Source organism: Scyliorhinus canicula, chromosome 10 (assembly GCF_902713615.1).
Source record: "Scyliorhinus canicula chromosome 10, sScyCan1.1, whole genome shotgun sequence".
Classification (NCBI taxonomy): domain Eukaryota; kingdom Metazoa; phylum Chordata; class Chondrichthyes; order Carcharhiniformes; family Scyliorhinidae; genus Scyliorhinus; species Scyliorhinus canicula.
Genome location: NC_052155.1, coordinates 142,062,906 through 142,072,226, shown reverse-complemented (window position 1 = coordinate 142,072,226; position 9,321 = coordinate 142,062,906).

The window sequence follows — 9,321 nt, the reverse complement described above, 5'->3', positions numbered from 1 at the left end:
AGGTGTGGCCTCACTAACACCTTATACAATTGCAGCATAACCTCCCTAGTCTTAAAATCTTTCCCGTTAGCAATGAAGGACAACATTCCATTCGCTTTCTTAAACACCTGTTGCACCTGTAAACCAACTTTGCGACTCGTGCACGAGCACACCCAGGTCTTTCTGCACAGCAGCATGTTTTAATATTTTATCATTTTAATAATCCCTTTTGCTGTTATTCCTACCAAAATGGATAACCTCACATTTGTCAACATTGTATTCCATCTGCCAGACCCTAGCCCATTCACTTAACCTATCCAAATCCCTCTGCAGACTTCCAGTATCCTCTGCACTTTTCGCTTTACCACTCATCTTAGTGTCGTCTGCAAATTTGGACACATTGCCCTTGGGCAGTAAACAATGAGTGATTGTTTAATGGGACTTTGTCCAATTAAGAGGTGACATGGGCAGTAAAATTTCGAATGAGCACGAATTTACAAACAATAGAATGAGAGGGATGAGCCAGGACTGTGTTAGAGTAGTCAAGTCGAGATGACAAAAGGTATTGATGAGGGTTTCAGCTGAGATGAGATAGGAATGAATTTGAACAATGTTAGGGAGGTGGAAATAGATGGTCTTATTAAGGACATAAATGAGGTTGGAAACACATCTCAGGATCAAATATGACACCACGGTTGGGAGCAGACTAGCTTACTCTGATTGGTGCCAGATAGAAAGATGAGGTTGGTGAGTTTGGAGCAGAGGCAGAAAACAATGACTTAAGTCTTGCCAATATTTAATTGGAGGAAATATCTTCTCCTTTTATCAAGCCCCATTGCTCCATGCCCCCCATACAATAGCATAAGTCTGACTCTATTTTCAGTTCTCTATGTCTTTGGCAAAGACTTGAAATATTAGCTCCCTTCCCTGTCCAACCTTCGTCTTCGCCACTATCCCCAGTTAAGTGGAACTAGTCTCCTCCGGCTCAATTGTTACCTAATTGTAGCCAAAGAATCACTTGGAATGGATTCTATTCCTGCTACTGCACTGCTACATCTACTGTGATTCTAGGATCTATCTTTGGCTCTCTCGATTTCTTATCTACATGCTACCCACAGAGAGATCATCCAAAGGCAAAGTAATAATTTTCAAATGTATGAGATGACACAGCTCTCTCTCCCCAGGACACACTTGTCGAGGCTCTGTGACCATCCTCATCTACAAAGATGGAGGACTCCAGCATGTCAATGCAAAAGACAAGGGTCTAGTATTTTCAACCATCTTCAGTCAGAAGAGCTGAAGAAGCCCGCTGTTTCCTAATATGTCTAATAGGTAAAAGTGATAGTTCGAAAGACAGCTATTTAGTATTGAGCCCCTGGCCTATTAAATCACTCATAACCTCAGGTCATTTAAAAACACATTCAGCATTTCAAAAAAACAGAGCAGCAAACAGAAATTCCTACTCAGCTAACAAATACATTTGCAAGATAAAGTGACTAAAGACAGGGCAGTCTCCATGGCAACGCCACAGGAGCCTAAAGGTGCTATTGTATTCAGTAACAAACCCAGTTTGATAACAGCATTTCATAACTCATACAGGAATTCATTTCAGGTTCATGTTGCATATTAAAGATGGACGGCTTGCCGTCAAATCAGATGTGTTTGAGTCTAACCCAAAACAATTAGGATTATATTGGGGTGTAATTAGATGGCTAAAGACAGATATGATACAGTATAACTGAAGTTTCGGTCAGCCATTTTGAGCTGGATTTCTTTCTCTTTCTGGAATCAATCTATACTTTGACTGAACTATTCGCTGTCTCCCTGTCTTCATATTTCATTTTTCAGACTTTGACTTCTAAGGTTATTTCAAGCTGTTTGCCTCAGCAAGAAAATCATTTCTGTGTTTCTTTGAAAGTATCAAATTGTCTACAAATTGCCTTTTAAATGACTTTCAATTGTACATAGAACATAGAACATAGAACGATACAGCGCAGTACAGGCCCTTCGGCCCTCGATGTTGCACCGACATGGAAAAAATCTAAAGGCCATCTAACCTACGCTATGCCCTTATCATCCATATGGTTATCCAATAAATTTTTTAATGCCCTCAATGTTGGCGTGTTCACTACTGTTGCAGGTAGGGCATTCCACGGCCTCACCACTCTTTGCGTAAAAAAACCCACCTCTGACCTCTGTCCTATATCTATTACCCCTCAATTTAAGGCTATGTCCCCTCGTGCTACCCATCTCCATCCGCGGGAGAAGGCTCTCGCTGTCCACCCTATCTAACCCTCTGATGATTTTGTATGCCTCTATTAAGTCACCTCTTAACCTTCTTCTCTCTAACGAAAACAACCTCAAGTCCATCAGCCTTTCCTCATAAGATTTTCCCTCCATACCAGGCAACATCCTGGTAAATCTCCTCTGCACCCGTTCCAAAGCTTCCACGTCCTTCCTATAATGAGGCGACCAGAACTGTACGCAATACTCCAAATGCGGCCGTACTAGAGTTTTGTACAACTGCAACATGACCTCATGGCTCCGGAACTCAATCCCTCTACCAATAAAGGCCAACACACCATAGGCCTTCTTCACAACCCTATCAACCTGGGTGGCAACTTTCAGGGATCTATGTACATGGACACCGAGATCCCTCTGCTCATCCACACTACCAAGAATTTTACCATTAGCCAAATATTCCGCATTTCTGTTATTCTTTCCAAAGTGAATCACCTCACACTTCTCCACATTAAACTCCATTTGCCACCTCTCAGCCCAGCTCTGCAGCTTATCTATGTCCCTCTGTAACCTGCAACATCCTTCCGCACTGTCTACAACTCCACCGACTTTAGTGTCGTCTGCAAATTTACTCACCCATCCTTCTGCGCCCTCCTCTAGGTCATTTATAAAAATGACAAACAGCAACGGCCCCAGAACAGATCCTTGTGGTACGCCACTCGTAACTGAACTCCATTCTGAACATTTCCCATCAACTACCACTCTCTGTCTTCTTTCAACTAGCCAATTGCTGATCCACATCTCTAAATCACCCTCAATCCCCAGCCTCCGTATTTTCTGCAATAGCCGACCGTGGGGAACCTTATCAAACGCTTTACTGAAATCCATATACACCACATCAACTGCTCTACCCTCGTCTACCTGTTCAGTCACCTTCTCAAAGAACTCGATAAGGTTTGTGAGGCATGACCTACCCTTCACAAAACCATTCTGACTGTCCCTAATCATATTATTCCTATTTAGATGATTATAAATCGTATCTTTTATAATCCTCTCCAAGACTTTACCCACCACAGACGTTAGGCTCACCGGCCTATAGTTACCGGGGTTATCCCTACTCCCCTTCTTGAACAAAGGGACCACATTTGCTATCCACCAGTCCTCTGGCACTATTCCTGTAGCCAATGATGACCTAAAAATCAAAGCCAAAGGCTCAGCAATCTCTTCCCTGGCTTCCCAGAGAATCCTAAGATAAATCCCATCAGGCCCCTGGGACTTATCTATTTTCACCTTGTCCAGAATTGCCAACACTTCTTCCCTACACACCTCAATGCCACCTATTCTAATAGCCTGGGTCTCAGCATTCTCCTCCACAACATTATCTTTTTCCTGAGTGGACATTGACGAAAAGTATTCATTTAGTATCTCGCTTATCTCCTCAGCCTCCACACACAACTTCCCACCACTGTCCTTGACTGGCCCTACTCTTACCCTAGTCATTCTTTTATTCCTGACATACCTATGGAAAGCTTTTGGGTTTTCCTTGATCCTACCTGCCAAAGACTTCTCATGTCCCCTCCTTGCTCATCTTAGTTCTCTCTTTAGATCCTTCCTCGCTTCCTTGTAACTATCAAGCGCCCCAACTGAAACTTCACGCCTCATCTTCACATAGGCCTCCTTCTTCCTCTTAACAAGAGATTCCACTTCTTTGGTAAACCACGGTTCCCTCGCTCGACCCCTTCCTCCCTGCCTGACTGGTACGTACTTATCAAGAACATGCAATAGCTGTTCCTTGAACAAGCTCCACATCTCCAGTGTGCCCAACCCTTGCAGCCTACTTCTCCAACCAACACATCCTAAGTCATGTCTAATGGCATCATAATTGCCCTTCCCCCAGCTATAACTCTTGCCCTGCGGGGTATACTTATCCCTTTCCATCACTAACGTAAAGGTCACCGAATTGTGGTCACTGTTTCCAAAGTGCTCACCTACCTTCAGATCTAACACCTGGCCTGGTTCATTACCCAAAACCAAATCCAATGTGGCCTCGCCTCTTGTTGGCCTGTCAACATATTGTGTCAGGAAACCCTCCTGCACACATTGTACAAAGAATGACCCATCTAATGTACTCGAACTATATCTTTTCCAGTCAATATTTGGAAAGTTAAAGTCTCCCATAACAACTACCCTGTTACTTTCGCTCTTTTCCAGAATCATCTTCGCCATCCTTTCCTCTACATCCCTAGAACTATTAGGTGGCCTATAGAAAACTCCCAACAGGGTGACCTCTCCTTTCCTGTTTCTAACCTCAGCCCATACTACCTCAGAAGAAGAGTCCCCATCTAGCATCCTTTCCGCCACCGTAATACTGTCCTTGACTAGCAGCGCCACACCTCCCCCTCTTTTGCCCCCTTTTCTGAGCTTACTAAAACACCTAAACCCCGGAACCTGCAACAACCATTCCTGTCCCTGCTCTATCCATGTCTCTGAAATGGCCACAACATCGAAGTCCCAGGTACCAACCCATGCTGCCAGTTCCCCTACCTTATTTCGTATACTCCTGGCATTGAAGTAGACACACTTCAAACCACCTACCTGAACACTGGCACCCTCCTGCGAAGTCAAATGTCAGGGAAGGCAATACAATGCTCCTCCTGCAGAATGTTTGAGGTGAGGGACGGTGTCAGTGTCCCTGCTGATTTCATCTGTGGGAAGTGCACCCAACTCCAGCTCCTCAAAAACCGTGTTAGGGAACTGGAGCTTGAGTTGGATGAACTTCGGATCATTCGGGAGGCAGAGGGGGTCATAGATAGAAGCTTCAGGGAGGTAGTTACGCCAAAGAATAAAGATAGATGGGTGACGGTGAAAGGGGCTGGGGGTAAGCAGTCAGTACAGGGATCCCCTGTGGTCGTTCCCCTTAGTAACAAGTATACCGTTTTGGATACTTGTGGGCGGGACGACTTACCGGGGTAAGCCATGGGGTATGGGCCTCTGGCACGGAGTCTGTCCCTGTTGCTCAGAAGGGAAGGGGGGAAAGGAGTAGAACATTAGTAATTGGGGACTGAATAGTCAGGGACACAGATAGGAGATTTTGTGGGAGCGAGAGAGACTCACGTTTGGTAAGTTGCCTCCCAGGTGCAAGGGTACGTGATGTCTCGGATCGTATTTTCCGGGTCCTTAAGGGGGAGGGGGAGCAGCCCCAAGTCTTGGTCCACATTGGCACTAACGACATAGGTAGGAAAGGGGTCAAGGATGTCAGGCAGGCCTTTAGGGAGCTAGGATGGAAGCTCAGAGCCAGAACAAACAGAGTTGTTATCTCTGGGTTGTTGCCCGTGCCACGTGATAGTGAGACGAGGAATAGGGAGAGAGAGCAATTAAACACGTGGCTACAGGGATGGTGCAGGCGGGAGGGATTCAGATTTCTGGATAACTGGGGCTCTTCCTGGGGAAGGTGGGACCATCCTCTATAGACAGGATGGTCTACATCTGAACCTGAGGGGCACCAATATCCTGGGGGGGGGAGATTTGTTAGTGCTCTTTGGGGGGGTTTAAACTAATTCAGCAGGGGCATGGGAACCTGGATTGTAGTTTTGGGCTACGGGAGATTGAGAGTATAGAGGTCAGGAGCACAGATTTGACTTCGCAGGAGGGTGCCAGTGTTCAGGTAGGTGGTTTGAAGTGTGTCTACTTCAATGCCAGGAGTATACGAAATAAGGTAGGGGAACTGGCAGCATGGGTTGGTACCTGGGACTTCGATGTTGTGGCCATTTCAGAGATATGGATAGAGCAGGGACAGGAATGGTTGTTGCAGGTTCCGGGGTTTAGGTATTTTAGTAAGCTCAGAGAATGGGGCAAAAGAGGGGGAGGTGTGATGCTGCTAGTCAAGGACAGTATTACGGTGGCGGAAAGGATGCTAGATGGGGACTCTTCTTCCGAGGTAGTATGGGCTGAGGTTAGAAACAGGAAAGGAGAGGTCACCCTGTTGGGAGTTTTCTATAGGCCACCTAATAGTTCTAGGGATGTAGAGGAAAGGATGGCGAAGATGATTCTGGAAAAGAGCGAAAGTAACAGGGTAGTTGTTATGGGAGACTTTAACTTTCCAAATATTGACTGGAAAATATATAGTTCGAGTACATTAGATGGGTCGTTCTTTGTACAATGTGTGCAGGAGGGTTTCCTGACACAATATGTTGACAGGCCAACAAGAGGCGAGGCCACATTGGATTTGGTTTTGGGTAATGAACCAGGCCAGGTGTTAGATCTGGAGGTAGGTGAGCACTTTGGAGACAGTGACCACAATTCGGTGACCTTTACGTTAGTGATGGAAAGGGATAAGTATACCCCGCAGGGCAAGAGTTATAGCTGGGGGAAGGGCAATTATGATGCCATTAGATATGACTTAAGATGTGTAGGTTGGAGAAGTAGGCTGCAAGGGTTGGGCACACTGGATATGTTGGGCCTGTTCAAGGAACAGCTATTGCGTGTTCTTGATAAGTACGTACCAGTCAGGCAGGGAGGAAGGGGTCGAGCGAGGGAACCGTGGTTTACCAAAGAAGTGGAATCTCTTGTTAAGAGGAAGAAGGAGGCCTATGTGAAGATGAGGCGTGAAGTTTCAGTTGGGGCGCTTGATAGTTACAAGGAAGCGAGGAAGGATCTAAAGAGAGAACTAAGATGAGCAAGGAGGGGACATGAGAAGTCTTTGGCAGGTAGGATCAAGGAAAACCCAAAAGCTTTCCATAGGTATGTCAGGAATAAAAGAATGACTAGGGTAAGAGTAGGGCCAGTCAAGGACAGTGGTGGGAAGTTGTGTGTGGAGGCTGAGGAGATAAGCGAGATACTAAATGAATACTTTTCGTCAGTGTCCACTCAGGAAAAAGATAATGTTGTGGAGGAGAATGCTGAGACCCAGGCTATTAGAATAGGTGGCATTGAGGTGTGTAGGGAAGAAGTGTTGGCAATTCTGGACAAGGTGAAAATAGATAAGTCCCAGGGGCCTGATGGGATTTATCTTAGGATTCTCTGGGAAGCCAGGGAAGAGATTGCTGAGCCTTTGGCTTTGATTTTTAGGTCATCATTGGCTACAGGAATAGTGCCAGAGGCCTGGAGGATAGCAAATGTGGTCCCTTTGTTCAAGAAGGGGAGTAGAGATAACCCCGGTAACTATAGGCCGGTGAGCCTCACATCTGTTGTGGGTAAAGTCTTGGAGAGGATTATAAGAGATACGATTTATAATCATCTAGATAGGAATAATATGATTAGGGATAGTCAGCATGGTTTTGTGAAGGGTAGGTCATGCCTCACAAACCTTATCAAGTTCTTTGAGAAGGTGACTGAACAGGTAGACGAGGGTAGAGCAGTTGATGTGGTGTATATGGATTTCAGTAAAGCGTTTGATAACGTTCCCCATGGTCGGCTATTGCAGAAAATACGGAGGCTGGGGATTGAGGGTGATTTAGAGATGTGGATCAGAAATTGGCTAGTTGAAAGAAGACAGAGGGTGGTGGTTGATGGCAAATGTTCAGAATGGAGTTCAGTTACAAGTGGCGTACCACAAGGATCTGTTCTGGGGCCGTTGCTGTTTGTCATTTTTATAAATGACCTAGGGGAGTGCACAGAAGGTTGGGTGAGTAAATTTGCAGACGACACTGAAGTCGGTGGAGTTGTAGACAGTGTGGAAGGATGTTGCAGGTTACAGAGGGACATAGATAAGCTGCAGAGCTGGGCTGAGAGGTGGCAAATGGAGGTTAATGTAGAGAAGTGTGAGGTGATTCACTTTGGAAAGAATAACAGGAATGCGGAATATTTGGCTAATGGTAAAATTCTTGGTAGTGTGGATGAGCAGAGGGATCTCGGTGTCCATGTACATAGATCCCTGAAAGTTGCCACCCAGGTTGATAGGGTTGTGAAGAAGGCCTATGGTGAAATGAAAAATGAAATGAAAATCGCTTATTGTCACGAGTAGACTTCAATGAAGTTACTGTGAAAAGCCCCTAGTCGCCACATTCCGGCGCCTGTCCGGGGAGGCTGGTACGGGAATCGAACCGTGCTGCTGGCCTGCTTTAAAAGCCAGCGATTTAGCTCAGTGAGCTAAACCAGCCCCTGGTGTGTTGGCCTTTATTGGTAGAGGGATTGAGTTCCGGAGCCATGAGGTCATGTTGCAGCTGTACAAAACTCTGGTACAGCTGAATTTGGAGTATTACATACAGTTCTGGTCGCCTCATTATAGGAAGGACGTGGAAGCTTTGGAACGGGTGCAGAGGAGATTTACCAGGATGTTGCCTGCTATGGAAGGAAAATCTTATGAGGAAAGGCTGATGGACTTGAGGTTGTTTTCGTTAGAGAGAAGAAGGTTAAGAGGTGACTTATTAGAGGCATACAAAATGATCAGAGGGTTAGATGGGGTGGACAGTGAGAGCCTTCTCCCGCGGATGGAGGTGGCTAGCACGATTGGACATAGCCTTAAATTGAGGGGCAATAGATAAAGGACAGAGGTCAGAGGTAGGTTTTTTACACAAAGAGTGGTGAGGCCGTGGAATGCCCTACCTGCAACAGTAGTGAACTCGCCAACATTGAGGGCATTTAAAAGTTTATTGGATAAGCATATGGATGATAATGGCATAGTGTAGGTTAGATGGCCTTTAGTTTTTGACTTCCCATGTCGGTGCAACATCGAGGGCCGAAGGGCCTGTACTGTGCTGTATCGTTCTATGTTCTATGTTCTAAAGTGTCCTGGGTACAGCAAAGTCGGTGGGCACTGACAACATCCTGCCTGCAGTACTGAAGACTTGTGCTCCAGGATTGCTGTGCACTAGCCCGACTCTTCCATTCAGCCCAGCTTTCACATTGGCTCTCAACGGCCCTGTGAAATGGTGTGGAAAACTAGTCTGTTCAATATCAATTTGGGATGGAAAACAAATGCTATGCCTGCCAGTAACGCCCACATCCCATGAAAGAATAAAAAAGACCCGCATGCTAATTTGCGGTACATTTACAAGGACAAGCTTGCGCAAGTCGGGAGAAGCTTGCGCAAGTCGAGAAGACACAGCCGGAGTGACACACATCCAGAGTGGGAATTACAACTTGGTAATTTGGTGCAGTGAG